Genomic DNA, 18161 nt, shown 5'->3' with positions numbered 1-18161 from the left:
GTAAGGATGTGCTGTGCTGTTTTTGACAGTTATGCCCAATTGTGCCCAAGTGGATGTTTTTGTGATATGTAAGATGTTAACTATAGCAGTAATATTTCCATGGAACACAGTTAATAATAAAGTCGGAAAGTAAGAAACCTTTGTCTCTTCTTCCAGCTGCCTCTTCAGTCTGCTGAGTAAAGGCTTGCTTGCCTCTTGTCAGCTGAGAGACCAATGATTCTTTTTCTTCCACTTGGCGAGAGAGTTCACCTATTATTAAAAATAGTTAACCATGTAAGTAACGTTAAAGTGCATTTGAATACTGGACTGATTTGTGTGTAATCCTTTATTCTTTTAATCACTTCGGAGTTTATAATGGAAATAAATGTACATCCTCAGTAATGAAATGTCCTCTGGAATGCTGTGTTTAATGTTTTTGAGAAACGTTTAGATAGGAACTGTAGTGTCACAGAAAATCCACTTTTGCCCAATTAGCTTCAGTACTGTTACATATACCTGAATTTCTCCCCTTAGCCCATTACATACTCTCATTCTTGAAACAGAAAAATAATAGCTTGTAGGTCAGACTACTAAAAGCAAAAATGTTGTCTGGCTTATTAAAAAACATTTTTAAAAGTATTCCTCTGTTGAGTGTTGAGTTACTATAATTACCTCACGTTTTTGGTGCTATTTTTGAAGATAATATGTAGAATGCACTATTTTTCTAAGACAATAGTTATGCCTTGATATTCTGATACCATACCCATTAATATATATGAAATACTCATATGTAAACCTGTATTAGGTGCATGCTACTTATCTGTTGATGAATTAGTTAAGGTATTTACATTGTGCATTCTGTGGACTAAATCAATTCCTGGCATTGTGAGGTACTTGGGGGTGTCAACTTTGCATGTCTTGTGCATATAATATTAATAACCTTTTGGGGCCTTTCAGGATTTGAGATTATTTTCAGTCTTAATTCTAAAACTGCACCCATAGAGTATAAATGCATGTGTGGCCATTTTCTGATGAGACTGATAGTTATTGATAGTAGAGTGGCACATTTTGGTTTATATATGGAACCTGTTACAAAGGTCGGGCATGTGTTCCTTGTTGAATCCTAATCAGACAATGCATTACTTGACTGTGGTCCAGTGCAGGGGCGGCTGGTGTACACGGGCGAGATGGGCGTCGCTCTGCCACCCTGGGGGACTAAAAAAATGCCTGATGGAAAACACTGAGCAGCTAGCAATAAATTGTGCTGGCTGCTCGTGCTCAGTGAACATACATGTACAAAATTGGGGTTTTCTTTAGGGGGGTGTGGGGGTATGGCCTTTGCTCTGCAGTGTCTGCACATGCTTTTTGCTGGGCGAAGATTTCTTCGACCTAGAGCCAGAAAGCAGGGCAGTGATGACACACTGGTGGGTGCAGCCTGTGTCTAACTAGCAGAATAGCATTTCGATTTTGGGCGTTATTCCCTTGGCCCAGGGCGGAGCTGGAGGCCCTCCATTAATTCCAATGGCCGAAGGCGGAGCAGTCCTGCAGGCTTAGAGTTTGTGGGGGTGTGGCCGTGGGCTTTGTCTCCTCCACCAGACCCAGCAACAGTTGTTGTTGTTTCAAGTGATTGGTTTGCTGGGGTCTGGGGGAGGAGTCGAAAGACCAATTCCAGAATTTTCCAGTTTGGGCTTGTGCATGCTCTCATTGGTATTGCCACGCTGTGCACTGCAGTCCTCTTGGTAACGACGAGGAGCCCGGCTTGAGAACATCGATCGAGCATGTCATCATCACGTCGGTAACACATGGGGGTAAGTCAGTGAAAGTGAGAAGCGACACTCTTTAACTGTTGTTTTTAATTTTTATCACTGTCTACTCTGCTGCAAATCCGATAATTTACTTTACTGTTGCCTGCGGGCCCGGACGGCAGGGTGACTGACTGACTGATTCTGGAATCTGTGGCGGTAGTTAAGGGGGTGGTAGAGGAGGGTGCACTGGCTACTGGCTTAGAGGCCTTGGCTCATGTTAGTGTATGTTGGTACATACACACGCCACGGTCGGTCTCGGAGCGGACTCAACTGCAGACAGGGGCCCAGGCACAAGCAGAAAGGAAACAACACACATTCCTGGCTCCTAGACTAAAACATGCATGCCCGAACTTCCAAAGCCTGTTTAAGTGTTGTTTTTAATTTTTTATCACTGTCTGCTGCGATCGCAGCAGACAGTGTTAAAAAATGTAAAACAACACTTAAACTGTCTTAGGAAGTTCGGGCATGCATGCGAATCCAATATTAAAAATGTACTTTACTGCCGCCTGCTGGCCCGGCCGGCAGGGTAACTACTGACTTTGATTCTCTGGCGGTAGTTGGGGGGGGTGGTGGGGGAGGGTGGCTTTAGGCCTTGGCGCTTGTTAGTGACTGTCACTTGACTTAGTGTTTGTTACTACATTTACATTACATACACGCTGTGGCGCAGGTCGGAGCGGATTCAACTGCAGACATGGACCCAGGCACAAACGGAAAGGAAACATGCATTCCCTTGCTCAGAGCAGACTTAAACATGCATGCCTGAACTTCAGAAGACTGCTTAAGGGTTGTTTTTAGTTTTGTCACTGCTGCGCTAATTAACTTTACTAACACCTGGGGGCCCGGCCGGCAGGGTGACTTCTTTGATTCTGTTGCGGGGGTAGGGTTTAGGGGTGGCTTTGAGGCCTTGCCCTGATGGCATATGTACATTGTTGTACTTGTGCAACTTGTTAGTAACTTTTCGTTTTGGTTTCGTTCTTTGGGCAATGGGCAGCAGAGACAGTTTGAGTGAGGCCCCTGTCCCCTGCGCGCCTTCCTGTGCCATTCTTAACAAATCCATTCACTAAAACTGCTGCTTATTCCTTTCCGTTTACATGGAGATTGGTGTTTTTACTCGTCCTTTTACCTTTATGAATGCGTCCATTCATAAAGGTAGATGGACGAGTAAAACCAATCTCCATGTTTAATCAAAACAAATAAGCAGCATTTTCAGTTTGTCTTTCAAGCGTCTACTTAAAGACGCTGTTGGTTTGATGCTGAGCCCTATTACCTTTTACCTCATTTAATCCCATATTGGACATGATTTTTCACACCTGTTGGTATAAGTGGTGTTCGCAATTTTAACAGGCCTGAGGCCTGCAAGAACTGCATTTGTTAACATAAACACTTAACATGGCAGTGCCTCTAGGTAAGGGAAGTGTTGCACCGTGTCAGCTGCAGATGTTCGGCCAGGGTCTGGCTAGTGCCCTACTCCTTAGGTCGACAACTTCTCGTCGCCTGGGTTCACGATGCACAATGATTCCATGGGAATGCTAACAAATCAGAGCAAGCGACAATGATTGACACCCATGGCATGCTTACAAAGTTGACAGTCCCCAAAAGCAGAGGCTGATACCTCGTGGCAAATGGCTAATCAAATACTTACCCAAGGAAAGGGGTGGGATGAGTAAATCCAAGGTTCACTAGAAGAACAACAATGGAGATTAATTTTCGTGTACAAATAACGTTGTACCTTTACTACCTAATACGCTTATAAGTTTTTTGTAATTGCCCAAACGTAAGCTATAATTGAAGAGGGCGCGTGGCGTGAATCTCCTTGCAGTTCTAATAATAAATTAAAGAACTCTGCACCCCAAAGCCTATACATATTGGAGGATCCTAACATTTTAAATTGAAAAGATAAAATAGCATGATATCTGTTATCCTAGCTTTCAGTAGACACCCGCTGGGATGTTCCCCTATATTTGAAAGCATTTGATTATTTGTGAACTCTGACAGTTGGGAAAACAGATATTATTTTGCCACGGATACATGAATACTAATTTGCTGCAACGCAAGGCTTCTTGTTGCTAACACAGGAACAAGAGATAATCGTCACAACAGTAGGCGGCCAGTTTAGTTACCGGACTGCAGTGACAGCACATAATTCACGGAGGGTCCCTTTAAGTGAATGATCAGACTGTTCACTGTTATATGTAGTGCACTGCAGGGAGTAATTCTTGGAAGGCTATTGGAAACTGTTTTGTTTAGTTTACTCTTTTGTCGTACTTGCTTTAAAACATGTGATTTTTTCTGTGCACAAAACTGCATTCACCAACTGGGTGGCACGAGCCATCAAAATTTATGTGACAGTGTTAGAATAATTGGCTGGATGTGCGGCGTTTGTGATGACTTTCTGTATTGCTTCAATTGTCTGTTTTGTAAAAATGAAGCATGTTTACAGTGCCCCAAAGAGCAATACATGAATGCAGTGTCTGACACATGACTTTGACATACTATAAAACACGATATGTTTGCTACCATTATGCCTCCTTGTCTCCGCCTGTACTCCTGAGTTTCCCTCGCCTGCTTCTTCCCGCTCTCATCAGGAATCAGAGCATACACTACACAACTCTGTACAAACAACCAGTAACGTGAGTGACTATGCTTAACTTAGTGGCCATGCTGGCGCAGTGGCGTGACGTAGCGTTTTTACCAATAAGCGTCTCCACCACCACACCCATGCTTATCTTTACAAACTCCGAAGGATAAAAAAAGCAGAGGCTCGCCTGCCGTAGAGTCAAGTTCGTGACCTTCAGGCTCCACATCCATTGCTGACTCGTGAACTCACCTCACTGACTGACCATGAACTCACCCTACCCTTTCTAAACTGTTCTTTGCCTATACCTCGCCCCTCAAAGGTGAAGGGGTAACCCTTAGGCTGAGATACAAAAGATGCGGTGTGATTAAATGCAAATTTCAGCTTTGACAGCTCGAGCTTGACAGAAAGTAGGCCAGTGGCGTACATGATGTGTGTTTTCTTAATGTTAGTCAAACCTCTCTTGGGAACTTGACCCACAACACCAGCTGGGGTCTGAGGTGGTTCCCTGCTGTGCTGGTGCCCTTGAAAGTCCTATTGGGATGGGGGAGTGTTGACACTTGTGAAATTACGACGAGAAGTGCCGGCACTGTCCTACTGAAAGTGTACCCGTGCTGGCATCAAATACTGGTATATTATGGTCCCATACAAAGTATGTCAGCCCTGATGAGAAGTGCTGATACTGTGCCCTTAAAATATAGCAGGCTGGGCTGGTGAGAAGTGATGATACTGTCCTAATAAAAGAATAGCTGTGCTGATGGGAAGTGATGGTACTGTTGCATTCAATTTATAAGAGCCCTGATTTAAAAAAAAAGGTTGATATTGTCCTGTTAAAATTAACACATGAGAATCCTGGCACCGCCTCATTAAAGTATAGTCATCTGATGAGAAGGGCGGGTACTGTCTCATTACAATATAGCAGTCTGGTGAAAAGTGCATTACTTCCACTTTAAAAGTATAGCAGGGCTGATAAGAAGTGCGGGCGCTGGCACATTAAAATATAGCAGCCTGCGAAGAACTGCTGGCAGTGCCCCCTTCTAAATATAACAACGCTGGTGAGAAGGGTTGACATTGATCCATTACAAGTACTGTGTGACTTTTAAAACAACAGCATCACTGCTCAGAAGTGCTGCCGCTACTTCATTAAATGCAAAAAGAACAATTGATGGACAGAATGCAGAACAATGTCATACATTCACCCCAGTACAGACATCTGGGCCTAAATCCATTGTTTTTTTTCTCACCATGCCATTCCAGTTTGGACCCAGCCATATGCAAATCAGTCTTGACCCTGCACACAATGGGAACAGTCCAGCCCGAACTGCTACTTCATTAAAAGTACTTTGAAGTGCTTATACTGTCCCATTCAAAGTGCATCAGCCCTATTGAAGTGCTGGTGCTGTCATTTAAAAGTATAGCTGCTCAGAGGGGCAGGGCTGGTCCAATACAAGTATAGTATCTCTTCCCTGAAGTGCTAATAACATTCCATTAGAAGAACAGCATTCAGGCTGAGAAGTACTGATTCTAACTATTAAAACCATAGCAGACCCGATGAAAAGTGCCAGTGCTAGCCGAGGAAGTACACCAACTCTAACGCCAAGAAGTGCAAAAACGGCACCCATAAAAGTTCAGCAGCCCTACTTCTGAAGTACAGTCACTGTTCAATTTAATCCCTGCTAAACTATCTACTCGGAACAAGTAAAGATACTGAAAGATACGGTGTCATTAAAAATTCAGCAGACCGGTATTGGAATTCTAGTGCTGACTCATTAACAGTGCTGAGAAGCGTGGACACTGTACAATTAAATTGCTGAGAAGTAGCAATCGGTACTGTACCATTAAAAGTCCATCAGCCCTACCGAAGTTCCTGTACAGTCGTAATAAAGGAACAGCAGCCCTGCTGGCACTACTGCTTCCTGTAAAGGGCCCCTTCTGGAAAGCGGACAGTGCCGTACGATTAGAGCCCAGTTCTGAGTTGCTGGGGCTCTTATACATAGGGTGAAGTCAACCTTGCACCGTATGGCGACAGACTTCCTGGGTGTGTTCTAAACCAGTACATTGCCAAAGAACATTATTAACTATAAATGGGCAGGGCGAAGCACTTAGGTTAAACAAATAAGTAAAGGGGAGGGGACTCCATTGCAAGCATGCAACAGTCCTGTCATGCAAACCTTTCATTGTGTATTTTAAACTATAAAAAGTACAGAGAAATTCTCTTGTACTTTTTATAGTTTAAAATACACAATGGACGGTTTGCTTTAAAATACTTAATGAAAGGTTTGCATACTTGCATGCTTCACCACCTTTAGCTTTTAATATCCTATCATTGTGCGCAGGCAGGCAGGGCCTGGCTCAAAGGCTGAGAATGCCAGGGGGAAACACAATTCGTGCACCTTCAGAAGTCTTTCTAAAATTGTCTATGAACTGGCATTACGTGGTCACGATGAGCAGGAAGGCTCTTCAAATAAGGGAATCTTTAGAGGCCTAGTTGATTTTTTTGCTAGCTTAGACAGTGCAATGGACACTCACTTAAAATCAGCAACAGTTTTTAAAGGCACTTCCAAAACCATCCAGAACGAACTCCTGGACTGTATGTTGGAAGTAACAAGAGACGTCATAATACAGCAGCTACGAAGCTCTGAATTTGTGGATATTCAGGCGGATGTATCCACACACACACAGTCCGTACTGGTTTTCCGCTATATTAATGCCAGCAATAAAGTTGTTGAGGGATTCTATTGTTTTAATCAACTAAAAGATTCATCTGCTCATACAATTGCTACAACTTTGCTTCAGGAACTTAATAATATTTTCCCAGAGACCAGTGACAAAAAAAAAGTCATTGTTCAAAGTTATGATGGAGCTAGTGTGATGAGTGGCGGCTCTGGGGGAGTCCAGAAAAAAGTTAGAGATGTTTACCCCAATGCACATTATGTGCATTGCTATGCTCATCAACTTAATTTGATTATGGAGCAAGCAGTATCAAGGATCTCAAAAGTCAAATTTTTTTTTGCTATTCTGGGTGGCTTTCCTGCTTTTTTCTCACGATCTCCAAAAAGATCTGAAGTTCTCCAAGACATCGTTTCTAGAAGACTCCCAAGAGGGGCTACAACTCGCTGGAATTTCCACATATGCACTGTCAATATGATCTATGAGTACAGAGAAGACTTGAAAAAATGCTTTAGGGCCATTGAAAGTAGCAGTCATTTTGAATCAGTTGCTGTACGCGAGGCCCATGGATTCATCAGAACATTGGAAGACAGAGAGTTTCCTTTCTTCCTTTTTTTATTTCATGACATAATGCCCCATGTGGACATTTTGTATAACCAGCTACAAAAGAAGGACATAGATGCCTTATATGTGCAAACAAAAACAACAGATTTTGTCACCCACGTCACCCATGTAAGGGCATCTGTTGACAATCTTGATGCTAGATTGCCGGTGGAATCTGTGTTTTCAAGCCACAGAACTGATATAAAGGTCTTGGTCCAAGTTGCCAAAGAAGTTTGTGATACTATCATTGTCCACGCTAAAGAACGCTTTGAATTTACCAAACATCTTGTCAGTGCTACCTTACTCCAAAGTGACCACTTTGAAAAACATGACAAATCATTTCCAAATCAAATACTCAATGAAACTATAAAGGCATATCCCATGCTAAACAAAGAAAAATTGAACTCTGAACTATCAATCATATATGGGAGGCATGAATTTCGAGGAGCTACTGGTGCCATTCCCTTATTCGTTTTATTTGTTGAAAACAATCTACAAGAACCATTTTCAGATACTATGAATCTGTTGAAGATTCTGATCACCACACCCATGACCACAGCAGAGTCCGAGCGGTGTTTTTCAACTCTAAAGAGAATAAAAACATTCTTGAGGAACACTATGATAGAGACTCGTCTGAATGCATTGGCCATGTTGTCTATGGAACAGGAACTTATCAGAGACATTCCAGAATTTAATAAGCGTACTATAAAGAAGTTTGTCACTCTTAAAGATCGCCGTGCAAAATTTCTGTACAAAAAGTGAACATGGTTGACACCCAATAACCTTTTTGGAGGGGGTTTGACTCATACAGCTAAATCACAATGACACATTTTCAGTATTTTCCTAGTGCTTTACAAATCACAATCAGTTGCTGTTATAAGCTTTTTGTATTCCTCCAAAAGATTTGAGCACTTTTCATTTTTCCGTCTTTTGGGTTTGCATAGTTATTTTTCTGTGTGTGTGGTCTTTATTTGCCGATGCTGCTTAAAAGTTTACATTTTATAAATTACTGTTACTCGTTAAATATTATGGTTCCAATATAAAGAGTGGAAACCAAGCTTTGTCACTTTAACATATTTGTGTTTATTTAACAATATTTTCTTGACCATGTTAACCACTTGGTGTGGTTTATTTATTTGTTAATGCCAAATTAAAGTTTACATTTTATACTTCGCTTTTCTTTTGTACATTACGGCCTCATTTATGAAGCCCCTGTAACGCCCTGAACGTCTCAGGATCGTTTAACAGACACGACAATGAGGACGCAACCACTTGTGAAGGGTTAGTTCTTTTAATGAAGGCAAATAAAATACAAAGAACAAACAAAAGTTATAGTCACTGGAATCCTCCAGGCTAAGTACGTTACCAGCCCACAGCACGGATGGTCCTAACCGTCCTCTGCATATACGCCGATCCCGGCGTATGCCAACAGAGGGCAGAAATGAAATGGCCGACAATGCCAATCGGTAGGCTGTGAGGGGCACGAAGAGTGTTGGGGAGAATCGAGGAGTCAGGGAAACACCCAGCCGGGGTCTCTACCTGAAGGGAGCAGCCGCTCAACCTCTTCCTCAGACTGCACCGGGACGCGGAGTCACCTCCTGGTGATGCGTCACCGATACCCCAATCACAAGCAAGAAGACTGAACCGAGAGCAGCCGCTCGATCGATCCTGTGGACTTCCGAGTCTGTAACGCGGCAAACACCTCCTGGTGTGCGTTACAGCTGGCAGTCCCTGTGTCTCTGGTCGGGCTGGGAGTTACGACTCCAACCAGCAAAAGCGCCACTGCGCTTGGACTCAGCCGAGTCAAAAAGCGAAGCTCAATGGTTGACCGGTAGAGCTTCCGGGTCCTTCACAGGTGACGATGGGGCAAGACACGGCCCAGGGAGTAACGACTCGACCTACCTCCGTTCTTGCCTTACTGGAGCACCACTCCGGAACACTGCTCTTCACGAAGCAGGTACGTCGGTGTAAACACAATATCCGACAGCCTTGTACCTCCCGGTTCCTCCCTTTATAGGGCGTGTTTTCCTTGAGTTATGTAACAGCTCTCCTGTTTACATAAGGGCGTGTTTCCCTGGAGTTATGTAACAGCTCTCCTGTTTACATAAGGGCGTGTTTCCCTTGAGTTATGTAACAGCTCTCCTGTTTACATAAGGGCGTGTTTCCCTTGAGTTATGTAACAGCTCTCCTGTTTACATACGGGCGTGTTTCCCTTGTATGACAGCTGCCGCAATGGCTCTTTTTGTGATGTTCCGTGGTGCAGGAGCCTGCTTTTTATTTACGAGGCAGCACTAAGCCACTTTTTTTGGCTTAATGCTGTCTCGTAAATATGTTCCCCGTTAACGCAGTTTTCTGCGTGCAATGCGTGTTGCTGGGGGCGTTCCCAGCAACATCCATGGCTTTTTGACACTGCCCCAGATTTACGAGAAATCGGTAATCTGAAGCAGCACCAAAAACTTACAGAGGTACAACGCAGAGAAATCTCTTTATTTCTCCTCATTTTTCTTTTTTCTATGCATATTGCCTTCTGCAGCACACAGGGAAAGAGGAAAACGCCTCTTGTAATTGCCTGCAATGCAGGCACCAGTGCACCATGGTGCAACAGTGCCTGCATTGGCGCACAGCAGCTTATTGTGTGCCGGTGCATGGGGAAAGGACAGGAATGCGTCGTATCTGCTGATAGATATGGTACATTTGTGCCCTTTTCTTTTGCTGTAGGGCAGGGCAGCAGGAAGGCCTACTGTTCTGCCCTACAGCAAAACCTCATAAGTGAGGCCCTAAATGCAAACTACTTTCTTCACTGATTTAGATTTTTTTTCTTGTAATGCTCTACATTTATATGTTTTATTATTTATGTTTCAATTTAAAAATTAAACTTATTGTGTTAACTCCTTTTTCTCTATTGTAAATTTTGAAACACTTTATAAACCATATCTGTCATTTTCAGTATATCTTTGCTTTCCACCCAAGATCTTGTCGGCAGGTTTGTATGTTTTGCACCTCAATTTCTGTTATGTGGACTTTCTGTCAGTGTACATTTATAGTATATAACTGCTATATTTTGCCAAATAAACACAGTTTGCTGAAATATAATTTCTGTTTGTCTGGCTAATCTTAAAAAAATCAAGAATGAACTGCAATCCTGGGATGGATCTCTTTCGCCATCTAATTTTCAAAGTATTTGCAATGTACGGTCTTACCAATGGTGTGAGCCTTGATGACTTCATTAACCAATACAGTAAAGAGGAAGAGATGTGTTACAGGTAGAAAACACTTAGAGGGCCTCTTCCCATTGGCTGTGTGTGCTTGGCTTGGGGGTCGTTTTGCAAGCAGACCAGTTAGAGGATTGGGCACATTTTTTATATGTTTATAATGTTTTCTTCACACTTGTGCTTTAAAATGCTATATTTGGATCCCGTTTTTGCAAAAATTTACAGTGAATATGTGGTGTAAAACCCACCATTTGAATACATTTTTTGCAAAATTTTCTGGTGGGGGGAATTCCCCCCGCACCCTACTTTTTCAGTTCGGGCTCGCTCATTGTACAAGGGTACAAATTTTTCGCCTCACCAGTTTCAAAAACCACCAGCCGCCCCTGGTCCAGTGGCTAGTCTTTTGTGTCCCTTGTAGTTACAGACAGGGTTTTCACTCTAAACAGAGTGACTGCACAGCTCAGAATTGTTCTTAGTAAATACAATCTTGGTGTAAATATGAACATGTGTGTGCTGTACTTGAACAAACTGGAATCTCCTACACGAGTTATAACTGAAATTCCTACCGTTTTCTGTCTGAAAGCGTGCCTTCTGTGTAGTGAGGTCATTAATAAGACGTTGATGCTCATCATTTTGTGCCTTAATCTCGCTGAGCTGATCCTCAAGTACACGGCTCACCTTCTCCAGGTTTGCCTTTAGAATAAGAGGAATTGAATTAGAAGTCTTTAGAGAACAATATTTACTGATTAGAAGATTACTTGTCATTGGCTTACCTTGGATATGGATACATTCTCCATGTTGCTGGCGAGGTCATCTATTTCCATTTTGTATTCACTCTTTTCTTTCTCCAGCTTTTGCTTGACCCGCTGCAGATTGTCGATCTGTTCCCCAAGTTCTGCAACACTGTCTGCATGCTTCTTACGAAGGGCAGCAGCAGTAGCTTCATGCTGAAGAGTGGACTCTTCCAGGTCTCGCCTTAGTTTCTGGAACTCTGCTTCACGTTTCTTGTTCATTTCAATCTGGGCTGAAGTGGCTCCACCAGCTTCTTCCAGTCATTCACTGATTTCTTCAAGTTTCCTGGAGAGATCAGCCCTTTGTTTCTCAACCTTGGCTCGAGCTGCGCGCTCAGCTTCAATTTCCTCCTCCAGTTCTTCAATGCGTGCCTGATGATTGAAATATCACATTCTAAGAATGACATTCTAATGATAACATTCCCCACTTCTGCTATACTCACTAGGCTAATTAATCTGACAATTTATATATTAAAGTCAGTACCTGGAGTTCTTTAATTTTTTTCTGCAGCTGGGCTGCCAAAGATTGTTCATCCTCAATCTTGCTCTGAACTTGGCTTAATTCAAAGTCTTTCCTGAATTTCACAAATAAATGCATGTTAGTATATTTAATTATGCTCTAGTCTGCATGTTATACTGACCTGCTTTACAATTGCTAGTTTAGCCATCTTAAAACTTTAATAAGAGTAATACAATTATAAGTTAGAATAGAGTAGACAAATTCATACATAAATCAAATGTTCCTTATTGTCTTTATAAATAACAAATTCTATTAAAAATAATTTTATGCGAGAAAAGGTTGAAGACAGAGAAGAGAAAAAGCAGAAATCGTTGTCAATATCAAGCTTCACAATTTTACTATCCTTTGATAGTGATGTCTATCTTTGAATTAAACATTTTGCAGTAAAGGAATTTATAATAAATGTTAATACAAGGCTATGAAAATCATGCAGTTCATCCTTATTCTAGCCCCCAATCTTGCAAATTTAATGCATTTGAATTGAAACATTTAAACTTTATAGCTTTACATTAGCTCCCCCTTACATGTACTCACTTCTTCAGTTTTTCATCGCTTTGCTGTTTATCATTCTCAAGATCCATCACAGTTTCCTGAGACAGCTTCATGTCACCTTCAAGAAGTTTCTTCTCTTGTTCCAAGGAGCCTTCAAGCTGACTATTTAAATGTATATCTTTACTGCCAGGAGGATGAATAGGGTTCAGTTGTTCATGAACATTTCTACGGTCATTTCTGACAAAGTTATGGCATACTGCTATATTGGCCACAAGTGTGTTGTGTACTATTTTGGTAGACATGCTTTTGAAATATTTAGTTTTTTTCATCTTCATCTGTGTTCACAGAAACAGATTGCTTGATCTGATGTTTATCGCTTTATTTTTAACATCTGTTTATTAATATCTGTGAAATCAGGCATATCTGGAATGCAGTAAGTAATCCCATGTACACTGATTGAGCAGGCTTAATATTGTGTGAATTTGATAAGTTCAGCTCTTTTATGTGATACAGGATCCATAATGACATGAACCCTGTCAGATGAAGACTATTATCGGTTAAAATGTTTCACTCAGGGGATTATAAAGGCATTGCTAAATCACACAAAATGAGAGAAACAATTTGTTAGATTTCTGGGAGGTGGTAGAGGTTTGTTTCTATTTGGGTGGGTTTGTGCATGTGTGTAAGCATGCATGAACACAAATGATTTAGCTCAATCGCTGTAAAAATGTTAGATTTTTCTCAAATATCCATTGTTGAAGTTTTGAGCCTAGCATAGGCCAAAATTAGACTGCATCATATGTAATGGTAAATTGAAGTAATAGCTTCAGGTTACCCAGGTGTCAGGCTTACTCTGCCTGTCATGGATTCAATCATACTTTGCTCTTATGGAGTAATTTCATACTGGAGCATGAAATTAGGTGGTACTTATTTACCCAGAGATATTGTACAACTGAAAGATATTTTTAACTAACTATAGAGCAAGGTGTTTTACTTTCATAATATATCAATAATTAATGTAGAGTCTGTTTAATAAATAAATTATTTATAAGGCTTGTAAAGGATTACTTTTGATTCATTCTCATGACCAATTAAATAATTGAACACTTCTCACTGCATCTGTTTGACTACACAGCAGAACTTTCAAGTGTACAGAGTTGTATGGGCCCTGCTATATGCCATACTAATAGAAAGATTTTTTGTTATCAGTTAGTACTAAGTCAGATGCTCTTTCAACCTCGAAAGAGGTGCCCACTGTGGGTTAATCTTTCTTTTAGTACCTTACAATTTTAAGAACCAATTCAATGTTGTGTGAGCACATGATCTTCTGTTCACCAAAATGTCCACGATACGAAAAGGTTTCACACAGTATTTGATCCCCCCTGCCATCAAGGATTAACCCACATTCCAATACAAAGCTCCGCAGCGCCTCCTATTGAGTAGGTGTCGAAAGATCACAGAATAGAAGTCTCCTATAACCTTGTTTACCTTTATTTCATGCTGCTTCTTTCATGGCCAGTGAGACTAGGAGTAGCAAGGAAGTTATCAGGAGTACCAAAGGACAACTCGGAAAACCTACAGCTGCTTCTTCTGGCTGCCTCTAATTGGAATCCATATGTAGGAGTTTTAGCTATATTTTCCTCTAACACACAATGTCATAAATTTGTTGTTTTGCGCTTAACTATGTCTCCCTGAAATAATATGTGGGCTGCTGCACAAATAGATTCTCTCGACCTTGCACAAGTGGTATAAAAGCATTTGTAGAATTATATGTCTTTTATGTAACTTAAGGTAGTACAGGTAACAATGTGACAGAATCTTATTGCAAATAGTGGTCAATAGTATTAAAGAAAGTCTTTGTAAAAGACTGTACGCCATAAAATAATGTGAAACTTCAACCTAGGGTTTCCTTTCATGCTCTTTGAAACGCTTTCCATTTAAATTAATACTTACATCATCTACTTGCTGTTCCAGCTTGGTTTTGGCTTTGGTCAGAGTGCTGACTTTATCTTCCTCTGCCTGTAGGTCATCCAGGGTTTGCTGATGGGCCTCCTGGAGAAATTTCTTCTCTTTTGAAACTTTTGCAATGTTTTCATCAAGTACTGCCATTTCCTCAGTGAGGTTCTTCACCTAAAACATTCAAGGTGAATACAAATATTTTAGGATGCAGTTACTTTCTAAATTTTTGACAACGTAAACAGTCGGTGTACATTTACCTTATTTTCTGTGGCATGCTTTTCCTTCTCTACTTTGGCAAGAGTGAGCTCAAGGTCATCAATATCTTTCTTGAGCTCAGAGCATTCATCCTCCATTTTCATTTTCTTTGCCGTCAACTCCGCATTACTTTCCTCCTCATCTTCAAGTCTTTCTGTCAGCTCTTTCACTTTAGATTCCATTTGGATCTTATTTTTAATGAGACCTTCGCATCTTTCTTCTGCATCTGCCATGTTTTCACTTTCCTAATAGAATATTGAATACGAAATGTGTTTAATATTTATTTTGTAAAAGTATAGTTAGTTGTCTTTGACTTATGAACTGGCACCTACCGCTTGAACCTGTAATGCAAGATCATTTTACTCCTGAAGAAGGACAACCATTTTCTCCTCCAGTTCCTTCTTTCTTGCTTCAGATTTTACCAGAGCTTCCTTTGTCTTTTCAAACTCTTCTTTCATGTTTGCCATTTCCTTTTCTGTTTCCGCGCTCTGCAAAAGTGGCTTTATCTTAAAGTAAAGCTTCATCCATGGCCAGGTTTTGACATTCCTGAATGATCTGATATTGTACTGGATGGTCATAATGGATTCTCTGTTCGGGATAAAAACAACAAATATATTATGAAAGGTTCAGTTTGGGTCAATAATATAAGATTTCAGTGAACTGTGAATTTTAATAAATACCTTCTTTCCATCATCTTCCTGAATTCTACTCTTATGAGGAATCCCCTGCAGGCAGCCTGGGTTCGGGTGATGAGCTCTGCCAGCTTTTCATCTCTCATCTCTTCTAGGGTACCCAGGAGGCCGGCTTTGAAGAACACCTTCAATGAAGAAGTGGATGATGAGCACTTACTCGCATTCTTAATGTTCCTTATTTTAATAATCAAATATATATATATATATATATATATATATATATATATATATATATATATATGGGGAATTTCAATGGTTTTGTACAAGTGAAAAGTCCAGCTAACTATAACACCCCTGAAACCTATGGTTTTTTCAGTGAATATATATATATATATATATATATATATATATATATATTATCTACTGGTCGCCAGTAGATAGTTATAGTTAGGACCGTGTTTCCATAGGAAATCCGCAACATTCTATTTGGAATAACTTTGGCGCCGGTTGACGAATCCTCGCGAAATTTTCAAAATAGGTGGGGCGCTCCGCTCCGCTCCTACCCTGAAAGTCTCGGGGGGATTCGTCAAGCGGGGGCTGAGAAAAAAGGGGGGTCCCAAAACGCGTTTTCCCCATGCAATTTTCCATAGGGACCTTTAGTCCAAGGTACAGCCCGAACGGCTGAACAGAATAACTTTAAATTTGGCAAAGAGGTAGTCCTCAGGTCAGGGATGTGCCTTTTGCAGGTCTGGTGTCAATCTGTTCAGAAGTTCCTGAGAAAATCGAAAGTAAAATCATATATATATGTGGGCGGAGCCTAACCGCACATCTCATCCTGAGATCTGATTGGCTGTCAGCACTTCATCCAAGAAGTGTTGGCAGCCATCTTGGGACCAATATACATGATAGCACCTCATTAAAAAGCATTGCAGTTAATAGAAGGTTTTAAGACTTTAGTTACATTATAAAACATTTGTTGATGGTACCATACTCATTTTAGGAATTGTGGTATGTTCTAAGGTGATTTCACCATGTGAAAAAGCCTTCTGCTGGGATATCATGATTGAGAGAAAAATATTTTCTCATGCTTTTCCCACAGAGGTTTGGATGGTGATCTATAAGCTAAACTGAGAGCTTATTTTCTGTAAATTCACATTATCTTTCTCAGTCATGTGAGAATGAAGTCTGACATTCTCAGTAAAACATGTACATCCAACAAGGGCAGAGACTGTCAGTTGATTCCTTTGTGTTCTACTTCAGCTTCCCAGAGTGTTCCAAAGAACAACTAAAGCGCTAACAGTCCTACTTATGATAAACGTATGGCACACCTGAAGCCATCTTGCTTGGATTAAAGTGGTAACTCTTAAAACATTTAATTTAAAAAGGAACAAAATGAGGGGGTTCATTTTTCCATAAAAAGTATGATTAGTGCTGCAGAAAGAAAAATTAGGGCACATTTTGAGTGACTTCTCAAATCCTCTTCTATTTCATTAAAACATTCTGACATGCAGACTGAAACATGCACTTTCAATACCAGCAGCAGTTTTCCCTGGTGAGCAGTAGCTTTACTACAGTGATCTAATGAGCAAAAAGAGTGCTAACATTCTGAATTTATGGCAAATGTGTGACACATCTGAATGCCTTCTTGATGGAATCAAAGTAAAAAACTGAAAGTATTTCCCACTGAGGAGACTGCAGTAAATGAGGAAATTAGGAAACTTCATAACAAATAAGTCTCCCAAGATGGCCACCAGAGACAAAAGAGCCCAAATGTAGCCCAAATATCACCCAGATGTAGCCCAAGTATAGCCCATTGACAGAATGTCCCAGAGTGTTCTTAAAAACAACTAGAGCGCTTACTGTCTTCATTATGACAAAAGTATGGCACACCTGAAGCCATCTTGATTGGAATAAACTGGTAACACTTAAAACATTTAATTTAAAAAGGAACACAATGAGGGGGTTCATTTTGCCATAGAAATTATGATTAATGCTGAAGAAAGAAAATGAGGGCACATTTTGAGTGACTTCTCAAGTCAAGTCAAAAAAGCTTTTATTCGGTTAGTATAAATACAACCACATAAGCTGAACACACATAATGATACATATTAAAAATGTATGACATATATTTGACTTAATTACAACTAATGATAAATCACTGAGCCGGAACCAGTATCTTGCACGGACTGAAGAAGAACCATACATAAATACACATCAATAAAAATCCGACAAATGTCAATTTAAAAATTGTTACATGTTGCACAGTGGTCTAGGAATCAAACAAATTATTAACTCCGCTTACAGATAAAGTGATATGTGCATAGTACAAAATTGAGGTATGGAAAATTGTTATTCAAGAAACAAAAATTCACTAATCTAAGAAACATTCCATACCAAGAATAAAGTGACGTGTGCCTAGGTGTGAAATCCATGACATGATAAAAGGCACCCCCATGCCATAATAAAACTAATGCACAAGTTCAAGTGTAACAGAATAACATTGCACCAGTTTATTACAAATGTATGTAAATTATCATGGGTGGACATGAATCTATCTATGGCACCACAAGATAGTCATAATAACTTATACACGTATACATGATAGCCATTGTAGAACACGTTGCACAATTCATAAAATTATGGATTTCCTGGCAGCTCTACACTTCAG

General features: G+C 40.6%; 1 protein-coding gene and 1 pseudogene across 2 annotated transcripts in view; both read right to left on the bottom strand.

Annotated features, from left to right (window-relative positions):
• Positions 1-18161, bottom strand: part of LOC146797042 (myosin-4-like) — a 242141-nt gene that overhangs the window by 38511 nt on the left and 185469 nt on the right. The window lies entirely within an intron of this gene.
• Positions 1-18161, bottom strand: part of LOC146797043 (uncharacterized) — a 233229-nt pseudogene that overhangs the window by 156838 nt on the left and 58230 nt on the right. Inside the window, exons 16-24 of the transcript XR_014969675.1 lie at positions 15542-15678; positions 15194-15449; positions 14864-15106; positions 14601-14777; positions 12690-12805; positions 12120-12210; positions 11618-12007; positions 11411-11537; positions 139-249 (exon numbers count right to left, since the gene is read on the bottom strand). The product of XR_014969675.1 is annotated as an uncharacterized LOC146797043 (transcript). The remainder of the gene's footprint in view (positions 1-138; positions 250-11410; positions 11538-11617; positions 12008-12119; positions 12211-12689; positions 12806-14600; positions 14778-14863; positions 15107-15193; positions 15450-15541; positions 15679-18161) is intronic.

The sequence above is a fragment of the Triturus cristatus genome, chromosome 10 (genome assembly GCF_964204655.1).
Source record: "Triturus cristatus chromosome 10, aTriCri1.1, whole genome shotgun sequence".
NCBI lineage: Eukaryota > Metazoa > Chordata > Amphibia > Caudata > Salamandridae > Triturus > Triturus cristatus.
Note: the sequence above shows the minus strand (reverse complement) of the source record. Positions and strands in the feature narration are given on the sequence as shown.